Genomic DNA, 23,449 nt, shown 5'->3' with positions numbered 1-23,449 from the left:
CCCCAATGGGTCTTGCTAATGGCCTATTTTACATGCAACATTCCATTTATTACAAAGGCGAGTTTTCTCCTTATTAGACCATGGATTCCATCCAGTGTCAGGAGTTGTCTCATCACCCATGAACTCATTCTTCAAGTATTCAGTGAATTTTTATTATGTACAGGGCAACATACCAAGTGATACAGTAGAGCAATATAGAATGAACACAGCTCCCTGCTTCTAGCATCAGAAGGAAATCACTGGCTGATGTCACTGTGTCCACTGAGATCCAACCAACATAATCAGGAGTGTTTTGGTTGGTATATAGGGGACAGAAGAGTTAAGGATGATTAAATCATGCAGTCCTTTTCTGTCATTCATTTTTTTTGAGTGTTTATTAATTGTACCAATGGGTTTCACCATGGTATGTCAGATGTACATATATTATATTTTAGTCAGAATAACTCTCTCCACATTGATTTCTCTTTCCTTGCCCTTTATTGATCAACAGCTTTCACTGTGATTCTATATGCTATCTTCATAAGGGGTATCAGTGGGAGGGGGGAGGGCAAGCAAAGAGGATAAATGGGGATGAATATTTGCATATCTGCAAACAGACCAATGAAAACAATTGAAATTGTTTTAACAATGAGGAGAGGGCAAGGGACAGTGATAGACAGGATGAGTTTGATTGGACCACATTCTATGTATGTATGGAAATGGCACAAAGAACTACCATTTTGTACAACTAATGTATGTTAATTTAAAAATCATATAGACCTTAGGAAAAACTATATTCTTAATGGGGCAACTAAGAATTGATTTTTGCTGAAGGTGTGTATATGCTTTCTACTGTTGTTCTAATATTTCTCTCAGAATTATATAGCACCCCCTAAATTTGTCCCCACCCTGCAGATGTTAGTATAACACTTTAGATTGGGTAGCTTATGTGCAATTTGGCAGACAACAGCTCTGAGTTCAGAGGGAGATGTTCATTCAAGAATTTTTAAACTCCATCAAAGAAACTGAACGAAGTTAAATGGATTGCTATTAATTTAACATTTTGTTGGTGGTGGTGGTCTTTGCGCTTGAACTCTGGGCCTGGGCACTGTCCCTCAGCTCTTTAGCTCAAGGCTAGTACTCTACCACTTGAGCCACAGTGCCACTTCCAGTTTTCTGGTGCTTTATTGGAGATAAGAGTCTCACGGACTTTCCTGCCCAGGCTGGCTTTGAACCCTCAGATCTCAGCCTCCTGACTAGCTCGGGTTACAGACATGAGCCACCAGCACCTGACTTTAACATTTTTTTTAAATTAACCTTTGTGTGACAAATCATAGGCTAGCCAAAAGACATTAGATATACTTTTGATCCCACTTCTAGGCCACTGCTCTAGACAAAACAAACCAATATTGGTAAATAGGGGGCAACTCTCAGTAAATTAATCAGCATTATACTTTTACTTCCATTGTCATTACAAATACTGCTGCCTGCAGGGAAAAGCAAAGCAAAGGGCCACAGTTGAACTTCAGAAGTTGTCTTTGAGTGACTCATTCTTTTAGCATCCTTGGAAGGCCCTCAGCACCAGGCAGAACTTTAAATATGGAGGATACAATGAGACCAGCCATTTGAAATGGCTTTCTGAACCAAATAAAAGACCACAAATGGGAACCTGTTGATTGATTGATTTTGATTGATTGAGGCAGTACTAGGGTTTGAACTAAGGACCTCACTTTGACTTGGCTTGCTTGCTCAGCTGGATTTCTACCGCTTGAGCCACACCTCCAGCCCTGCTTTTTGCTGGTTATTTTCAGAGGTGGTACTTGAGAACTTTTCTGCCTGGGCTGACATCAAACCACAATCCTCTAGACCTCAGCCTCCTGAGTAGTTTAGGATTTCCAGACAAGAGCTACCAGCATCCAGCTACAAATGAGAGAATCTAACTAATGAATGCTAATAAATTTCTCCTGTTAATGTTCACTATCCTCACTTTTATTCATACAACTGAATTATCTATATTTCTCTTATCCATAGCAAGTTTTCCCTTTAACAGGTATTATATTTCTAAACTTATTTGTTAAATGCTAACTCCTTTATGCAACTACTTAAAGATAATAATAATACTTTTTAAAGTAAGTGCCAACTCTGGTTAAAAAAAGCACTCAGTTCCATCAGCAAGATATCTGTTTATTCTAGGCCAAATACAAAAACCATGTAAACTAAAATGATCAATTCCTGCTCCAACAGAAGCTCCAGCAGGCATTCCCTCCTGTCACTTTAGCTGATACTTGCAAATCCTAGCAGAGATTGTCTTGAACTCTAGCTATTGCCAATTGTGCCTTTCTCTGTTCCAAGGCACTTTCCAGTCACCAGCAGCATCTTCCTCAAGGAAGACATGTTAAATGCAATAATGCCACTTAAGTACAAGTATGAAAATGTTCTGGCAAGGGACTTTTGGTAACCAGCACAATCCCAGAGCCTCGGTGGGTCCATATCAGGAAAAGAGATTCCATTCGATGAAAGATCTCCTGGACTAGACCTCAAACAAATCTTTACCAGATGCAGGGTGTTTACTGACCTGTACATCTTCTGACTTCTTACTCCTCCCTACATATTTTCCCTTTTAGTGTTTTTTGCTCACTAGTCCATCTTCTCCCCTATATCTTCATTCCTGAGATTCAGTCTTCCATTTATTGTTTGGCCTCCTGACAGTGAGTTCTTCAGGTCAGTGGCTCAACCATACATCTGTTTACATAGAAGACAAAGCAAATGTTCATGTTCCTTGCAAGGAGAAGGTAAGAAAAGGAAGAAGAATAAATCAGAGAGAGGAAGGGAAATTCTATAATATGCTTTATTCTATAATATATTACATATATTATATAATTATTACATATACTTATATAATTAATATAATATATTATGGAATATATTATATACAATATATTATATGTGTTATATATAATATATTATAATTATATATCATATTATAGAATAATTATTATATTCTATATTATTCTATGATATACCCTATTCTATGCTTTAAATATATTTAAATCTTGATGTATTTTTAAATATGTGTATACTTTAAAGATTTTACAAGTTTACAAAGCTGTGTTTTTCCCCTTTCTACAACTCTTTGTGGGGTCTGTATAACATCATAAGATGCTTGTCCATTCAGCCAGGCTGGCTCATTTTCCAGCTCTTCCTGAATCAGACCTTCAGGGTGGCTATCCTATTTCATTTGAAATGTTGTGAATTCTTAGATTTGAGCCAGATGTATTGGACTGTTGGTGTAAACACACATGACAAAGCTCAGTGTAAACGATGGTTAACTTATGTGTCATTTTGGATTATCCAAGTGATCACTGGCCTAGGTGAGTATCCCACGTAACTGAGAATTGATGGCATAGAGGTTATATAATCAAAAGCCAGATGGCGTCTAGAAAACGGGTAAGAGATGAATGACCTTGGACAAGTCACTTTCTTCCCCTACTGCCTCTCCTATCCTTACTGGTAAAATGTGGGGGCTTGACTAGATGATCTCCTGGAGCTCTGACAACCCTGGGCTTGGACAACTCTGACATTCAGTGACTTGTGAAGAGCTAGCAAAGTCATGCATTATTCTCCCGCTGACATAGATAATCCTGGCTTTTCTCCCCATTGTACTTTACCTTTAGCCATGTTTCACTCCTGCAAAACTGACTAATTAGCAGCCATCTCTCAACTCCCTTTGGTCTATCTTCACTGTTTCAGAGTGGTCCACCAATGCTGGAACACTTAATAAGGCATAGTTGGGACAATGGGAGAAAAAGATTACTGAAGCCCCATTTTGTGCTAATGAGCTAGCAGTCTGGAGATGTTTGATGGGTTTCCAATGAAGCATGAAGTTCTCTGATAGCTGTCAACAAAGTGACAGGTTGGACCTTTGAGAGTAAAAGGCAAAGAAAAATAGGATTGGCAGGACCAACTGGCTTTCTAGTAGCTTCTATTTAATCAGATATAAGCAGATACTTGCTGTTTCTTCTGAATATACTTAGGAGATATACAAAAATGAATGGATGAAATACTAGATAAGATATATATTTTAACTGAATTTAGTAGGAAAAACATCATCTGCAACAGTAATAATCAACAAGCATTAAATGCTTATTACAGCAGTGTAAGAGCAGCATTAAAAATCAATGAAGAACTGGGTGCTGGTGACTCATGCCTATAATCCTAGGTACTCAGGAGGCTGAGACCTGAGGATCATGTATTTAAGCCAGCCTGAGACTCTTATCTCCAATTAACCACCAAACAGCCAGGAGTAGAGTTGTGGCTGAAATGGTAGAGTGCTAGCCTTGAGCATAAAGCTCAGGGACAATGAATGCCTAGGCCCTGAGTTCAAGCCACAGTACTGGCACCAAAATCATGAATAAAATGGTCAGCATCTGTAACCCTTAGAGAAATGCCAATCAAAACCACATTTTAATTCTATCTCATTCCTGTCAGAATGGCTAACTTCAAGAAAACCAAACTGAGACTGAGAGTGTAGATGAACTTTCATATACTACACAGTGGGAATGTAAATAAGTAATGGCCATTATGGAAATCAGTATGAAGAATTCTTAACAGACTAAACATAGAACTTCCACAAGATACAGATATACCACTTGTAGGTATATATCAAAAAGAACTGTGTTAGCTTACCACAGAGATGCTTACATACCCTTGTTTACTGCTGCCCTACACATGACAGTCTGGTTATGGAATCAGCCCAAGTGCCTATCAACAGATGAAGGGATCAAGAAAACATAGTATATATCACAATGAAATATTATTCAGCCATGAACATCAGTGGACTTTTGTCATTTGCAGGAAAATAGAACTAGAGATCATCACATTAAGGGAAATGAGCCAATCTCACAAAGACAGGTATCATACCTTTCCTCTCATGTGGAATCAAGGGGTATAGGAAAGGGGCTGGGAATGTGGCTTAGTAGTAGAGTGCTTGCCTAGCATGCATAAAGCCCTAGGTTTAACTCCTCAGTACCACATACACAGAAAAAGCCAGAACTGGAGCTGTGGCTCAAGTGGTAAAGTGATAGCCTTGAGCAAAAGCAGCTCAGGGACAGTGCCCAGGCCCTGAGTTCAAGCCCCAGGACTAGCCAAAAGAAAGGGGCATAGGAAAAGGGCATGAAAAATAAAAGAGGGACTGTTAGGCATGTAGAATGGGAATGGGAAAAAGAAAGTGTAATAGAGGGTATGAATATGATCAAAGTACATGATATGTATGTATGGAAATATCATGATACTCTGTGCAACTAAAAATAATGAGAAAAATGCATGATATGACTGTGAATATCTCTGCTTTCTTCAAAGAAATGTAGAAAAAGTAAACATTGACTGAAATGTTCCTAGTTTTCAGCAATTCTGGCCTAATTAGCAACCCAACACATACTCCTATCTCTACCAGTTTATCTATAGTAAAAAAAAATGCAATTGGCTTTTCTGCTTTATTTTCTTTTAAAAGACTGGGTCTCATTATGTAGCCCAGATTGGCCTTAAACTCAAGATCCAACCTGCCTCTGTCTCCTAAGTGCTGAGATTATAGATACCTACTACCATGTCTGTCTATAACTGTTAATGTATTTTTTTTGCAAATGGATAGAAAAGATTCACCTGAAATACAATTTGTTACACACATATGTACACACAAATACCTTTTTTTCTTTGAGGTTCTTTAGAATCTTTGAAGGATTTTCAAACTTTTAAGAACACTATAAATATCTTTTCAGCAGTTTAATCTTTTCTGGGAAATTATAGAGAAAAAAACTAGAGATGATGATAAGCTGGCTTTGGGAAAATTGTTGATAAATAGGGTCATCAAAGAATGGATAAATCCCTCTCTTTTGTCCATTTTTATTAATATATACTAGTTGTACAAAGGAGTTTCATTTGTGATGTTTCCATATATGTTTGTAATGTGTGAGATCAAATCTATCTACCCTATCACTCCCCCTTGTCCCTCCATACCTTTCTTAAAGCAAATTCAACATGATGGATTCTATTTTCATATTTGTGAATAAAACACTTCAACCATATTCAACTTCCTTGTACCTTTTCCTTTCTTTCGCTCTCCCCCTCTTTCTGGTACCTAACCACAAACAGATTTTACATTCCTGACCTTTATTTTTAAGGACTAGCTTCTACATATGAGAGAGAAACCATGATAGTTAACTTTTTCAGTCTGGTGTATTTCATTTAACATGATGATCTCTGGTTCCATCCATTTTCCTGCAAACAACACATTTTCATTCTCCTTTGTGTATCTATACCACATTTTCTTTACCCATTCATCAGCTGACGGGCATCTAGGCTGACTTCATATTTTGGCTATTGTGAATACTGCTGCTATAAACAAGGGTATGTAGCTATCCCAACTGTATGTTGACATACATTCCTGAGGGTCAAGAGGAAGATCTAATTTTAGGTTTTTAGGAAACCTCCATCTCATTTCCATAGTGGCTGCACTGTAAAACACTCCCACCCACAGTGTATCACAGAAGTCTTTAGTCTTTCTGAAGCTTCCTGTGAAATCTTGAGTGAGCTGGGTTTTTTTAGATAATTGTTTTTATCTATAAGTAGTTTATGAATATAATGCATTTTATCAATGTCATCCCTTTCATCATTGTCCCCTAGAGCTCCCAACCCCAGCCCTTCCTTCAGTTTTCTTAATTTGTAGGATATACATTGAATTTCATGACTGCCTTCTCCCCCAGTTCCTCTCTTCATTTGTCTACCTTCTGTGAACTGTTTTCCTTACCTCCTTTCTCACTTGTAGGTATCTTTTAGAATCTCTTCATGGTAGAAGAGATTAATCAGGGTGCCCTGAGCAGAAGAGATGTGGGCTTTTAAATTACTGCAGTTTCCTTATGATGACTATCACTCTCTGATTCCAGGTTGCAGACACTGGCTGCCCTAACTTGTCTCTCTCAGCAACTCCCTACCTTAGAAATCCTTCTCAAATTTCCAAAGCCATTTTTTTTTAAGTCTATGATATCTCATTTCATGTTTTTCTACTTCACCCCCAGCTTCCTAAAAGGCAAAAGAGAAAACAAAAATCAATATATATTTTTTGTGTGCATGTGAGTACTGGGGCTTGAACTCAGGTCCTGGGTGCTATCCCAGAGCTTTTTTACTCATGGTTAGTGGAGCTACAGCTCTATTTCAGGCTTTTCAGTGGCTAATTGGAGATGAGAATCTCACAGACTTTCCTGCCTAGAATGGCTTTGAATGGTGATCCTCAGATCTCAGCTTCTAGAGTAAATTGGATTATAGTCATGAGCCCCCTGGAGCTCAGCTACAAAAACCAATCTCTTAAATAAAAGTGAATGCAAACCAACAATCAATTAAAAAGTTACACATAGGCTAGGTTATGTAGCTATAGTGAAGAAATAGATACCAAGTGCAAGGCCATTCCTACCTCCACCAGCCAAGAAACAGATGCCCCAGGAGTGCAAAGCACTATGGATCAGGCTATCTCATATCCTTGACCTTCAGTCAATGGAACCTCTGTGCCCCACAGCCTCATGTGGCCCTACAGCTAGTACCTTCCTCCCCAGCTGCTTTATCATCATCTAGTTTACTAATCCACACAACTAAGACTGTCAAAGTTCTGAATCATGCTATTTCTCTGGGGATGACCACAAGTTAAAGTCTAAGCATCTATGCCCAAAACTCAGTTGGCCCAGTGCCAACCTCAGCCCTAGAACTTTGGATAGGGATGTGAAAGCACTGCTGATGTCAACAGTCAAAGGTGAGATTATCTTTGCTCCTTCCAAGGCAGATAGCCCTGCAGCCTGAGTGAGCTAGATAAGAACTGACAAACGTGACTACAGCAAGGTAAGCCCAGGCTGTCTTACACTGTTAGCAGATAAGCTCACTAAGGTCCTTGTTACACATTTTAAAACTCTAGCTATTTATTTATACTGAAGTCTTCTGCTAATATTTAGATGTGTAGAACAATGGCATCCAGATTGGACTATCTAAGTAGTATACTAAATGAGTCATTGGAACCTCTGTTTATATTTCTGCTTATCTAAAAAAATCAATATGTATTAATATATTAATTAATAATTAACCATATGTATTGTTACTATTGTTGGAAGTACATAATATTCTCCATAAGTAAAATTTTGTATATTGGGCACATATTTTTTAAATCTTCTCTACTGATAAAAAAATTTTACTTAAAAAATAGCCAGACTGTGTACCTAAATAAGACAGCTAAAACTATAGGAGCATATCTTTGTAATTTTTTTTCTGGTCCTGGGGCTTGAACTCTGAGCCTGGGTGCTGTTCAAGAGCTCCTTTATGCTGAAGGCTAATGCTCTACCACTGGAGCCCAGCACCACTGCCAGCTTTTTCTGTGATCAATTCGAGATAAGAGTCTCACAGACTTTCCTGCCCAGGCTGGCTTTGAACCGTGATCCTCAAATCTCAGCCTCCTCATTAGCTAGGATTATAGGCATAAGACACCAGGGCCAGGCTCTTTGGAACCCTGATGTGGGCAGAGATGTCTTGGGCAGGACACAAAAGCAGAAACCATAAAAGAAAACATAACACACTAAAGTTCACCAACACAACAATAATAATTATCCTCATCAAAGATGTCACTAAAAAAGTGAAAAGACAAGCCATAGTCTAGAATGGAAAATATCTATAAGACATATACCTGATCAAGAGCTAGAATATACACATATCTAGAATATAAAAATCCTACAAGTCAAGATGAGGAAGGCAAGTAGTCAATTAACATTTAGCAGAGATGTAAATAAGCACTCTACTGAAGATAGCCAGATGCCCGATAAGCATATGAAAAAGTGCTGTATACAATTTTTCATCAAGGAAATGCGACCTTAAATCACAGTAAACTATCACTACACATCCAGCAGAATATCTAACATTGAGAATACTGAAAATGCTAACTACTGGCAAGAATGCAAAGCAATTTGAACTCTCTATATTGCGGGAGTGTAAAATTACACAACTACACACTGGTGACCTACTTGTACAACAAGCAATTCCACACCTAGGAACATGCAAGAGAAAGAAATGAAATGTGCCCAGGATAGGTATGGTTCACATTTGTAATTCCTGCTATGCTATATGGCTTGCATAGAAGCATCAAAGTCTGAGGTTGGCCAGACAAGTTCACAATCTGACAAGACCCTATCTGAAAAAATAAACTAATGCAAAAAGGGCTGGAGGCATGGTACCAATGACTGAGTACCTACCTGCCTACCAAGTGAAGAACCTGAGTTCAAACCCAATACTGTCAAAAAATAGTATACATGTGTCCATAAAAGTAACTACCAAAAAAGCTGGAAGTGGAGCTGTGGTTCAAATGGTAGAGCACTAGCCTTGAGCAAAAAGAAGGTCAGAGATAGAGCCTTGGCCTTGAGTTCAAGCCCCAGGACCAGCACAAAGTAATATTTTCTTGTTCATAATAGGTTTATAACAGACAAAAACTAAGAAGAATCCAAAGTCTCATCAAAACATATATGTACACAAAATGGCACACTACACAGCAATAAAAACGAACAAATTATTGATTTATGCAATAAAATGCATGAATGCCAAGAATATAAAAAAACAGATTACTGTATGGTTCCATATTATATGAAGGTCAAGAACAGAAAAAAAAAACCTAATGAATGCCGATAACTCTGAAAATGAGTTAACTGTGGAGAGAGATTGGAAAGGCACATGAGTAACTTGGTAGGGAAATATTATACATATTCATCTGGTTGCTGATTACTTAGGGACATATATATTTAAAAATTCATTAGGATTTGTTCATTTTATGGTATGCAAATTATTCTTTAATTTAAGAAAGAATTGAAAAATAAAGATCTCTAGAGTATACAGCTTAGAATTCTTCAAGGCAAAACATTTCCCCTTAAAAGTACATCTGCACAATAGGACTCTAATTTATGAATGTTCACATCCAGGGCTCCTCTCTGCTCTGAGACATTATTCTTCCATTTCTACCCTACTCCCCAGGTGGATGTTTTCAGTGGGACATGAAAACGAAGGGCAACACTTCATTTTCTTTTACCTGCCAACTGGTTAAGGTCAAAAGTTTTATTTTGTTTTGTTGTTAATCTCCAACCACTTTCTATCTTGACATATTCTAAACACAGAATCAGTCCTCGCCCAATATTGGAGCCATCCACTGCAATTACTCAGGTCTGTTTCAGATGCCTCTTCCTTACCGTCTTCAGAAGTCCTGCAGCCTACACCTAAAAGCTGAACTTCTTTAGGCTATTGCGACCCAAGCAACTAATTTTGCCTCAGCATTATTATTGCCCTTTGATTGATGGTCCTTGCTTCTTGGCTGTCCAATGAGATAAGGCCCTCAGTGGGAGAAATGATCAAAGACATTTACAAAGCTGATGTAGTAGTGAGAGCTCAAGGAGATTTTCTTCATCTGGGGTGGAGGAAATCAGAAGAAAGGTTCAGTCTTAGCCCTTGACTTCTAGAAGAAATTGTCATCCATGGAGTTTACTATATACAACCATGATTTGCTCCTTTGTATGGTGTCAAAACAGTCTAGGATAAACCAGAAAGTCCATGATGCCTTTGAATATGAATATGGTATTGTGAGTAAATCCAGCAGGTGAGCCTAGGAGCCAGAAAAGACTACAAGTAATCTTTTATAAACCATTCAATGCAAAAACATTATGGACTGGGGGGGGGGGTGTAGTTTGGTGGTAGAAGCAAGGCCAGGGGTTTCATCTCTAGCACCACACACACACACAGGCATGTATGTGTGCACACATATATACATACATGTATACATGAGTGTGCCCACACTATAAAGTGGACATATCAACTCACTGGCATTTATGAACTGTGCATAATGCCTGAATTAAAACAGGAATGCATGTTAAATTCCATCTGATTATTAGAGAACAATGTAAGTAAGGTAGCCTGGATTAATGTAACTTTATTTCTCTAGTATCAATCCATTTCTGGGTACAAAAACTCTTCCTCAAGTTGATCAATACCATTTTTTTAACTTTCCAGCTGACTGTGGAAGAGTTAGACTCAGCTTTCTAGCCCAAGAGGATGTGATTAATATCAGGAATCTGAACCATCTTATTGCTGGTTCCCTGAAGCCATTTATTTATAACTCATTATGCAAAAAGCCAAAGACAGTTTCTAAAGAATGCACATACCCAACATTACTCACTTCTGACAGAAAAAGTACTAACAAAAAGCACTCTTCTGGGGATGGAGGGTGGAAAGGCCATTTCTCCAAAGAACTGCCTTACTCTGCTGCCTGGACACTACCCATCCATCTTAGAGGTAGCCATGTCCTTCCACCAGCTGTGGAAGGAGAGATGGGGGTTTGCCCTTTTTGAAAGCTGGCCAACTGCATTCCACTCCCAAAACATGCTTTGCCCCTGTCCAGGTCCCTGCACCTTAGCAATGATTTGAATTTCTAGTCTTTACTTACTCCTGTGACCAGTGGGAAATGAAGGAGCAGAAAGAAAGCATCTCATTGCCTACCATCCTTCTATATAATTGCCACCTAAGCCTGCAGTTCCTATAGGAAGAACGTGCCCCGGCGAGACGTGTAGGTTGCAAAGGCAATAACAGTAATATCATTTACTGACCCCAGGATAGAGCCACCTTTAAATTAAACTGGCAGAATCCCTGATGCTTTCATACTGTGCTGCAAATCTGGGAACAAGTGAGCCATCACGATGTCAGTTCTGAGCACCCTGTTCACATGGTGACTGAGAAATGACACATCATCTCCTTCCCTCTCAGCAAGATATATCAAACAATATATTTGGTAAAATCTGCTTCCTCCACAAATGGAGAGGGAGAGGGAAACTGGGAGAGGAGGAGGAGAGTGGAAGGAAGTGGGAGGAAGGGAGGGGGAATGAGCACCCAATTCTGTCTATGCATTAATAGTGGGTGGGTAGGAGCTCTTACTTGTGAGATCATTTTCCTTCTAAAAGGCCAGGATTAGCCTGAAAACACACAAAGGAGGAAATGATGGGCATTTGTGTTCAAACCTGGGGTGCAACCATTCTTTCTGGTATACACTCACCTTTCAAGTAGGTCTAAATGCAAAGAAAGAAGCAAATTTCTAGCTCCCGTCTCTGCTCGCTTCTGTGTTTTTAATCTATAGGCACCAGGAAGAGGCCTGCCATGATCCTGTAAGTGTGAACCCCTCTGAGACAAGACTTCATACCCAAGGGCATTGCAGTACCATTCTTCCTCTCTCCAAACTTTCTCCAAACCTCTTTAACCATCCCTCTACCTCCTCTCTTCACTCTTACCTCCCTCCAGGCTTGCTTTCTCTGCTTTATCCTTCCCCTATGCTCCCTATCCCCTCTCCCCTACCCTGCATCTCCTATGGGAAAATTCCAACCACCCTATCATTAACATCTAGCACATATGTTCACTAATTAAATCAGACAGGCCAAGGAATGATTCTCACAATGTAAATAGCAGCAGATTAGAATGTCTACATGATCTGATCTTACTGACCTCCTTTCACTCACACACACACACAAACACACACACACACACACACACACACACACACACACACTGCAGTCATACCAAACTTTCTCTTCTTCAGAAAGATCATGCCTACCTCAGGACCTTTGCATGTGCTGTTTTCTCAGCTGAGAACATTCAAGATGCTTGTGTAGTTCCTCTTATCATTCATATTTCAGCTCAAATCTTGCCTCCTAAGAGATACCTGCTCTCCCTTCTCTTTTTCTCCACACCATTCCCCATCACTCTCCAGCATATTACTGCCATCATAAAATTTATTACCATTTTGTCCCCTCTTGTTTATTTCTACATTGTTTACTTTCTATCAGGATGCTTACATTATAGTGGGGGAGAGAGTTATTGTCTTTTTATAGCTCTGTTACTGGCCGCTAGGAAGACAAATGCCTTTATTGAGCACTTTTCAGTTACTCAATAAATATTTGCTGAAATTAGAAATAGAAAGCTTCTCACGGAATCACCCCATTGGTTTGCCTGATTTGGCACACATAACATTATTTTCACTTTGATGATGATATCATTGAGGTTCAGGATGTTACAAGTTTTGCCCAATATAGAGCAAGATATTTCCTTCTACAAAGTTATGACAAAACCTTTTTTTCATAAACATTAATATTCATGATCCTCAACTCAAAACACAAAGAGTGCTCACTAAAGCTGCATCTTAAGCTTTTTTTTTTTTCTTTTATTAGTACTAAGGTTTGAATCTAGGACCTCAAGCTTGCTAGGAAGCACTTATGCTATACCCAAGCCCTTTTGCTTTAGTTATTTTTTAGGTAGGGTTGCACATTTAGATGGGGCTGGGCTACTTACACCTATGCTTCTCCTATACCTGTGAACACAGGCTACATGTACACCATGGCTGGCATGCTTGTTGAAACTTATTGCCCAGACCAGCCTTGAACCACAATCATCAGGATTTCTGCCTCTAGAGTTACTGGGATTGCAGGCATGCATTATTATTGGCTCAGAATATTTCAGAAAAAAATCCATTTGAACTAAATATCACTTTTATGGCAATGAGGTATCAAAGGATACAAGTTAAGAGTTTTAATTTGGTGGTATGAATGAAGCCTTTAGAGAACTGTAGGTGCATGGCAATCACATCTTATACCCAGATATGATTCTCCTATGTTTTGAACATTCCCAACCATAGGAAGTTAATTAAAAACACACATACACACACACAGCCTCACCAACAAACCATGAACACTGGGAGATTTAACTGTGCCCAGCATCTGGTAATTCAAAGTAACATGGACTCCACCTTCCTGTGTACAACAGTCCCTTTCAGTCTACTAGCCCTGAAAATTTTAAGAGCAAATCCAGACGATGGGCATAAACCAGATTCTACATTGATTTAGTGCCTAACCAGTTCCCTCATACCCCTAAAATGTTGTGGTGGGTGGGGGCCCCGACCAAGGTTTGAATGAGAGTTTTCCCTGACTTATTTGAGGGGCCTATATAGCTTCTTTCTTTTTAAAAGCCTTTTTTATTTTTCAGTGACTTCATACTTTTATACTTTTGTGATTTTAGTGTTTATACCTTTGTGAGGCTTTTCATATAAACAAATTCACAAGTCAGAAAAAAAAAATCCTTTGTCAAGCCAGGTTTCCTGATTTGTGGTTTGGAAACTATGGCCACCATGGTATGGCTCAGAAATGTCTAAATATCTGCAGTTGCATTCAGCACTAATGGACAATAACTGATAGTGAAGTTTTGTCAGGTCTGATTCAGATTACCTGTGGCTGCTGTGAATTATATGGAATTACAGAGAGTTTAATGGTTCTCTGGCAATTTGCCTTGGCACAGTGCCAAGGTAGCTAATGCTTCAATCAAGCTATTCTCCCCACCCCCACACCAAGACAATTTTTGTTCCTGTCTGAGTGTATCTGAGATGAATCCTTCAATGACACTCTCATACAAATACCAAAGCCCTCCTCCCCCATCTCTTTCTCTTCCTTCTTTATAGCCTAGTATATGAACTGCTCCCATAGCTTTGCTGAGACAAACTTCCTGGCTAGTGGTTACAAAGCTTTGATGAAAATGGAAGAGTTAAGAGAAAAAAGAGAGCAGGACAGATATTCCTGTCCTCTGTAGGAACAGCAGCTAGATCCAATTCCTCCTGATGGACAGGGGCCCTGGCCCCACCGTACACAGCAGCCCCCTACCAACCACACAGGCAGCTCAGGGACACATCCCATCAAAAGCAGGTAAGCTGCCTGACAGAGAGTCCCCTTGTCTGGCCACTACCCTCTTTTCTTTTAGGACCCCAACTGGCCCTAAGGCTGAGATTTTGCTACAGGTTGCTGACATCACTTTCCCACGTGCAGGTCACTGGAAAGTGGCTAAGTGCACAAATAAAAATACATTAAAAACCCTCTACAAACTTGCCCACAAAGCTTGAACAACTCCCCAATCTGTATCATCAATCCCTGATCATTCCTGCCCCACCCCCTCTCTCTCCTAAACCCTGCTGCTGGTGCTTTAGCACTGGTAGCACTCATTCTCTTGCTAAGGTGACTCACTACTCCACTCCTTTGTCCAAGTGATTCCAAAGTCCCACTTGCTGCCTCTACTAGGGAGAAAGCTCATTTTAAGAGGCTAGCTGCCACAGAACCAGCAGGAGGGAAGGGCAGAAACCACAGGATTCCTACTCTGCACTGATTGCTGCTAACTCATTTCAGCTGCTAAGGGGAGGCCCTGTTGGGGGAGCTGAGAGAGGAAATGGGTTCCATGTACAGTCCACTTTAAATTGCTCACAATTGCATGCTGGAAAAGAATCTCCGCTAAACATTTAGCATGCCCATTAGCACAATCCATAAAGCTTTAGGTTTTACTGTGCTGTTTGCCCAGATTGCCGAAGCCGCTTTCCAATGGCAAAGATGAGTATTTAATAGTTGGCAAGTTCAGATGGGTAAGGGAAGGATAAAGGAGCTCCCAGGATGGTTAAACCTAGACCCAGAAAGGATAGTTTCATATGACTTTTAAGCATGTAGGACTTAGAGAGTAAGAACCAATTGTTCTCAACTTTGATTGAAAGCAGAGCAAGGGAAAAGAAATTGCAATGAGAAGGCCTGATGTTAGCAAGAAGGAAGAACTTTCTGCAAGGGCAAATATTGAACCAAGTGTTTGGTCAGTGAGGGTTGTGGAATTTCCTTCTTCTGACAGGGCTATTTCTGTGTGGTCCTTCAGTTGGGTGGGGAAGTGGGAGAAAAAGCAGCAGCTAAAGGTCCAAGGCAGGACCTCTCAGCAAGCAGAATCACTTCTTTGTAACATTCCAGGGGCTCTAACAAGGATTCCTGAAACACTTGCAAAGAAAGAAATAAGGAGCAGCTTGCTGCTCCTCTTACATGTTTAGACTCACGCTAATTCCCTAGCTGTCTCAAGGAGCTAAGCTTTTGCCCTGGCCCCCACAATCTCAAGAGAGAGAACAGACTTGCTTTTGGCTCCCCAGGACTCCAAGGCCATACATATGGGAACAATATATTCTGGACCCCAAAGCAGGACACAGTCTGACAATTATATTTATGGGGACAAAAGGATAGAATATGTGAAATCAGAGCTATCCTGGGAAATCTGGGACGTATGGTCTCCATTGCCACATATTATCTCTTTCTGAGGGTCCTAACAGAAGAAGGAGTTCATTAAAATGATGCCATGTGGCTTGGGGCCTGGGTTCTTTCCTTGTCTCTGACTAGATCAGAACTGTGGAAAGCTAGGATTATAATAAGCCCAATACAAGCTGAAATTCCTTCTATGCAAGTGTCCTCCCTGGCATCCCCCCATACACACACACACACAATCTCACACACACTATATATACACTGTAAATTACAGTAAGGGCTGACGGGCATACCCTTTTTCTCTTACCACAAATACAGCCATGGATTATAGAGGGAAAGAGATAGCTTGTAACACAAGGGATCTTGCTCATTTACTCATTCATTCATTTCTGAGAACTGTGGTTCTTAAAAGAATCCTGGTAACTGGACCAGGAGCATTAGTAACACTTGGAAGCTCAGTAGAAATGAAAATAATCAAGGCTAGGACTAGTGAAGGATATCTGTAATCTCAGCTATTCAGGAGGCAGAGATGAGGGACCATGGTTTGAGGCTAGACAAAAAAAAATTAGCAAGACCTTATCACAAAAAAAAAAAACTAGCTGGATGTGCTGGTGAATAGCTGTAATCCAAGATACTCCCAAAGTAGAGGTTCAAGCCCCGGCCAAGCAAAACCTTAAGACTAATCTGAAAAATAAAGTGAAGCAAACAGAAATGTGGGTTTGGCAAAGGTATGTTAGCCTTGAGGCCATGAGTTCAAAACTCAGTACTACCAAAAAATAAAAATACTAATTATCAGGGCCCACCCTAGGCCTACTGGATCACCAGCTCTGGGACAAGAACAGCAGTCTATATTTAATACCTACCAGGTGATTATGATGGGAACTAAAGTGTGAAAATCCCTGGATTAGATATCCTGATGCTGCTTACATTGCCAACCAACAATACCATTAACACAAAAGATCAAAGCAATAGGCATGCTTGGGAAGGGCAGTCATTAGCCCATCAGAGTCTTTGCCAACTCAGCCCATAATGTCTCGCACAATCCCTGGATTATGGGATAGTCTCTTACTACATTCCAAACTGTGGTAAGCCTTCAATACCCACAAGTTCTACATCAGTAGATTCAACCATACGTGGATCAAAAATAATTTGGGGGTTAAAAATTGGGCCTATATTGAACATTCATAGACTTGCGGGTTTTTTTTCCTTTTCATTATTCCCTAAACAATATAGTAAACCAACTATTTACATAGCATTTATAATGAGTTGGATATTAAAGCTTACCTAGAGTTGATTTAAAGTTATACAGGACTAGCGACACAAAATGTGTCATGATTTAAAGTTATACAGGACTAGCAACACAAACTGTGTCATGATTTAAAGTTATACAGGACTAGCAACACAAAATGTGACATGATTTAAAGTTATACAGGACTGGCAACACAAAATGTGACATTTGATATAAGGGATGTATGTGGATTTTGTTTATCTTTTGTGGGGGGTGGGCAACTGGAATTTTCTGGAATCAATTTCCCCAGGGATGCTGAGGGATGACTACCTGAGTCTGGGTTTCAAGAGGGTAATTTGGCTTGTTTGTTCTAATAGGTCTTTTCCATAAAGGACAAAGGGCTGTTGGGTTTCTCATTTAAATGCTGCTCAGCAACCCCCCCATCTCCTTTGAGAGTTCTCTGAATATTTTAGCCCTTAGCTTGCATATGAGTCCCAACCAATGGACTAAGCTCACTATGAGGACCAAGCCAGGAACATTTTCTGTTTAGCAGCATTATTTTGACTTTTAAGCATACAGAGATGTAAGAGTCCTTGCTGAAAAAGACAAGCACTTAATACCAGTCCTTACCTCTAACATTAAATTACAACAAAATAAAACATTATTCATTGTTTGGTCTGGATTTAGGCTGATAGTTAATTGCTATAATCAACAGGCAATCTTTTTTCTTTTTTATGTCAGTCATATGGCTTGAACTCTGGCCCTGAGCTCTTCAGCTCAAGCTCTACCACTTGAGCCACAGCACCACTTCCAGTTTTCTAGTGGTTAATTGGAGATAAGAGTCTCCTGGACTTTCCTGCCTGGGCTGGCTTTGAACCATGATCCTCAAATCTCAGCCTCTTTGAGTAGCTAGGATTATAGGCATGAACCACCGGCACCCAGCTCAATTTTATATAAAGTTTTCCTTCAAAGGAAAGAAGCAATGCTTCCAGGTAAAATCTATCGAAGTGAAGGACAATGAGGACCAAACCTCAGTTATACACCACCTGGTTCTCCAGAGAACTAGTTGGTGAAAGAGAAAAGATGGCCTCCTTAAGAGTCCTTGACCTCTAGCTAACAGCTTTGCTGGTTCTGTTGGGGAAGCCGCACAGCATGGTTAAAAGCCACAATGAAAGCAAGGAGCCACTAGCTGATACCTATAAACCTAGCTACTCTGGAGACTGAGACTGAGGATGGCAGTTCCAAGACAGCCTGGTCAGAAAAGTCCATGAGACCTTCATTTCTAATTAACCACCAAAAAGTCAGAAGTAAAAGTGTGGCTTAAGTCTATATAGAATGCCAACCTTGAGCAAAAAAGCTCAGAGACAGCGCCCAGATCCTGAGTTTAAGCCCCAGTACTGGCCCCTCACATGCACACGCGCGCACACACACACACAACATACAACACAATGAGGGAAATTTCTGGGGTGATAGGATGATGATAGCATTCTCCATATTGGTATATGTATTTAGGAAATGGAGATTCATGGAGTGTCAAAAATGTACCTAATGTGACCCTGAAGATTTGTGTACTTCATTACACAATTTTGCCTCAAAAGAAATGAATTGTAAACACAATAGACTAGGCAGGGATATAAATGCTGAACTTTTTACTATTTTTGCCATCCTAGGATTTGAACTCAGGCCCTGGGCACTGTCCCTGAGGTTTGTTTGTTTTGTTATTAATTTATGTTTTGGGTTTTTTTTTCCTCAAAGGTTACCGCTCTACCACTTGAGCCACACCTCCATTTCTAGCTCCTTTTTTAGGTGGTGATTAATTGCAGATAAAAGTTTCATGGACTTTCCTGTCCAGGCCATCTGCAAACCACAATCCTCGGATCTCAGTCTCCTGAGTAGCTAGGATTACCACACCTGGCTACATGCTGAACTTTTAATTGGAAACTTATACTGATTCCCTCAATTTACTTTTTTTTTTTTTGGGTCCGGTCATGGGGCCTGAACTCTGGGCCTGGGCGCTGTCCCTCAGCTCTTCAGGTCAAGGCTAACACTCTACCACTTGAGCCACAGCACCACTTCTGGCTTTTTTCTTTTTTCTTTTTTTGCTTATGTGGTGCTGAGGAATCGAACCCAGGGCCTCAGGCATGCAAGGCAAACGCTCTACCACTGAGCCACCTTCCCAGCCCTCAATTTATTTTTAAATGTGTCAGAAACTAACAGGGATTGATGGATAAAAAGAGGAAATCAATAGATGAAGAGATTCATGAGCTGGCAAGTTCATAGCAGAATCTATGGGATTACTGTTTACTTTTAAATTCCTTCAGCTTTTTGTGTATTTGTTATAAAACATCAGAATAAAAACAAGATAAACCTGGGTGCTAGTGGCTCATTCCTTTAATCCTAGCTAGCTAGCACAAAAGCCTAAGCTCTGAGGATTGTGGTTCAAGCCCAGGCAGGAAAGTCCACAAGACTCTTACCACCAATTGACTACTTTTAAAAAGCTGGAAGTGAAGCTCTGGTTTCAATTCCATGAAAAGGTAGAGTACTGGCCTTGAGGAAAAGCAGCTCAGGGACAACATCTAGACTTTGAGTTCAAGCTCTAGGACCAGCACCAAAAAAAAAAAAAAAAAAAAAAAAAAGATAAGTCATTTATTCAACAGACTTTCATTAAATTGTCTGTTTCAAGCCACATGAGCAACCAAAAATGTGTATCCCTTAATGAGAAACCTATGGATAAGGAATGCTTAGCCAGATTCTTCTTATTCATCTCCTGTGGGACCCACAATCCCAACTTTTTATTTCCTGGAAATAGTTTGTAGATTGTGTCAACACCTTGGATTATGGTATGTGTACAGTACTCACTGATTCCCTTTCAACCAAGTTTTGGGTTGCAAATTACCCTTTGCCAAGTAAATAAATAAACTAGAAAGAATTTTGTTGGAAAGAAGTACTAAGAATAATTTAAAGAAAAGGGTAAACCTGGAGTATGGTGTAAGGTAGTTCTGTCCACTTTCATTTGAGCCCACAGTCAAAATGCTTGATGGAGGCTGAGCACAGTGGCTCATGTCTATAATCCCAAAAATTCAGGAATCAGAGGACAAGGAGAATCTTGGTTTGAGGTTAGCCCAGATGAATTTTAGTGAGACTCCAATCACAACCAAATAAACTGAGTGTGGTGATATAAATATAGAGACTATAACTAGAAAAGAAAAATCACTATTATGAGACCAAGCCTGGGGCAAAAGCTTAAGACTGGACCTGAAAAACACCTAAAGCAGAAACATCCTGAGGGTGTGGCTCATGTGGTAGAGCATCTGTTATCAAGAGTAAGGCCCAGTACTTACAACAGAAAAAGTCAAAGTTAATTTGAAAAGCTTGATTAATAGCTTGCTTTTTCACTGGCTTTCCCCAGTAGCTCTGGTATCTTTTCCAGCTCTGGGATGATTCCTGACTAAAAAGGATCCTACCATTTGGCAACATGCTCAGGCCTTGTTAGTTTTTATTTAAGTTCATTTCCAAAAAGGATTCTTTCTGCCTCCCTGCCTCACCCCACCCCCATGCCCTGACCTTGATGTGGACCCTATCATTCACTACTTGGAAAAAGGGTGGAGTATTTTACTGTTGAAGGCCAGGCCATGCTTTTCTGCAAGTGGTCACCTTTGCCTTTGGAGAGTCAAATCTAGTTCAAGAGAGCGAGCTGGAGATACTTCCCCACAACTCTTTTGCCACAGAAAGCATTTTCAAACCTTGGGTCTCAGGAAGGCAACTTGAGAATAGGCTGATAGGTAACTGCCTCTGGCGATAACAAAGCCTAGAAAGTGTCACAGAGAGTGTCAGGGCTCTGAGACTCTGTTATGTAGGGTGCTTTATGAGGCTGCAGAACAGAAGAGAAGAGTTCTCTATATAGGAAACCATGACCTCAAAATGCTGCCAACCTTTTTGTGGTCAAATTTAATCAGGCTATAATTAAAGCATTTTAGGAAGCAGAGAACCTTGGACAGCAAAGATGTGTACACAAGACAGTGGTAACAAGCAAAGCTTTGTCACTGGGCCTGGGCATCTAATCCTGAGGTTGGCTTCAGGGATTGTATGCTGCAGATTTTACATGCCCTGACTTCACAGCGCCACCAACAGGCCTTGTGCAGATCAAGGAATTCAGAAGGACAGTGAAAACAGCTTAACTAAATCATTGCCTTATATTTAAGAAATATTTGCCATTTTTAAAATGGACCTTAAAGCCAGGTATATTAGTACACACTTATAACCCCAGCACTTGATAGACTAAGGCAGCAGAGTTCAATGCCAGCCTAAGTGACATAGTGAGAATCTGTCTCAGAAATTAAAAAGACAGATGATAAAAAAATTCATTTGAACTCTTAAAAATGTAATTTAATTTAAAGTATGTTAAAATAGAAATATAGGCTAAGTAACTGCAATGTTTAATAATAGGATATGTGAGATTCTATTGTTAAAATTATCTTTTTCTGAAAAAGATGGTACAAAAGTCCCAACCAGTTATTAAGGGTCCAATCAGGAACTCAGATGATATGCTATAAAAGTCAGAGTAACTTTAAAGGATCCTGTTCTGCTTGTGATGGTCCAAGTTTTTTTGTTTTGGTTTGTGGTTTTTTGGTGCCAATACTTGGGCTTGAACTCAGGGCTTCACACTCTTCCTCAGCTTTTTTTTCCCCTCAAGGCTAGCACTCTACCACTTGAGTCATAACTCCACTTTCAGTTTTTTGGTGATATGAGTGTCACAGATTTGGCTGCCGAGGCTGGCTTTGAACCTCAATCCCCAGATTCCAGCCTCCTGAGTAGGTGGAATTATAGGTGTAAGCCACTAGCACTTGGTTTAAATCATTGCTCATTGATATTTTGAGGCTCTGTTCCATGGAAAGGCCTAGTTGTCAGATGGATACATCACAACAGATGGTGAAGAAGAAGAAACTAACAAGAGTGTGCTGTATACTTGATGATCACAAATAGTAGATTTTAAATGGCAAATTTACAGTAAGGTATATGTTCATTTCACAGTCCACAATGTGTCAAAGCTAAATATTTGAAATCATCCTGTTGTGTCCCATATATATGCATCATCTTATCCATTAAATAGAATTTAAAAGTTAAATAAGCCAGGCATGGTGGCACATTTTGAATAATCCTACCTATTCAAGAGGCTGACACAGGAAAATCTCAAGTTCAAAGCCAACCTGGGCTATTTAGCAAGAGTCCTTCTCAAAAGAAATTATCTCAGTAGGTATCCTGAATCTACCCAAATTGCTCTACAGTGTTCATGTTTCGCTCCTTTCTATATAGATAGACTGAGAAAGTTTCAACTCTTGCATGGTTTCTGGCACTTAGATTCCTCTCTCTCTGCAGTAACACAAGAACAGGTAATGATTTACACTAGCACTTACAGACACTTATTATGAACAGCTCGATCCATTTTGAAACCTGCTCTTCTGTTGGATTTCCTGTTATGTGAAATAATAAATTTCTTGCTTACTTAAGCGAGTTGGAGTTCAGGTTTCAGTTACTTGCAGCCTAAGTCATTCATACCTAATGATCGAGGTCACCTTCCAAGGAAGGCTGAATTTTTTTTTCTTCACTTGAGTATGGTGTTCTGCCACTTGCCACACCTTCTACTACCAATTTTTTTAATTAAGTTTTTTATTGTGAAAATACTGTACAAAGGGGTTACAGTTACATGAGCAAGGTAATGAGTACATTTTTTATCCAGCATTGCTGATTGAAGCTATGATTTTCCTCAGTCAGGCCTTCTCTCTAGAACTCTCAGCTTGGCTTGCTATCCTGGACTATTCTGTTGGGATAGAGAAGATGGCTCTCAGAGAAAGGGTATCAGAGAGGCTCCTGAAACAATAGTTAAATTGCACAGAATGGAGTGGCCTACACCTGTAATCCCAGCACTAGGCATGCTGAGGCAGGAGGATCATCAGTTTGAGGCCAGCCTGGGATACAGAGACCCTTGTGGGGAAAAAGTTATTAAGTGGACCATCAGTTATAAAGCCATGATTTTTTTTTGGGGGGGGGGGTGTTTGTTTTACTGATACTTGGGCTTGAACACTGGCCCTGAGTGCTG

The 23,449-nt window shown here is 39.9% G+C and overlaps 1 protein-coding gene across 1 annotated transcript in view; it reads right to left on the bottom strand.

Moving 5' to 3' along the window:
- Window positions 1-23,449, bottom strand: part of Shroom4 (shroom family member 4) — a 212,869-nt gene that overhangs the window by 100,288 nt on the left and 89,132 nt on the right. The gene's annotated exons all lie outside the window — the stretch shown is intronic.

Source organism: Dipodomys spectabilis, unplaced genomic scaffold, assembly GCF_019054845.1.
Source record: "Dipodomys spectabilis isolate Male_0828 unplaced genomic scaffold, ASM1905484v1 ptg000180l, whole genome shotgun sequence".
NCBI classification, from domain to species: domain Eukaryota; kingdom Metazoa; phylum Chordata; class Mammalia; order Rodentia; family Heteromyidae; genus Dipodomys; species Dipodomys spectabilis.
This window is presented reverse-complemented; position numbering and strand designations above follow the sequence as displayed.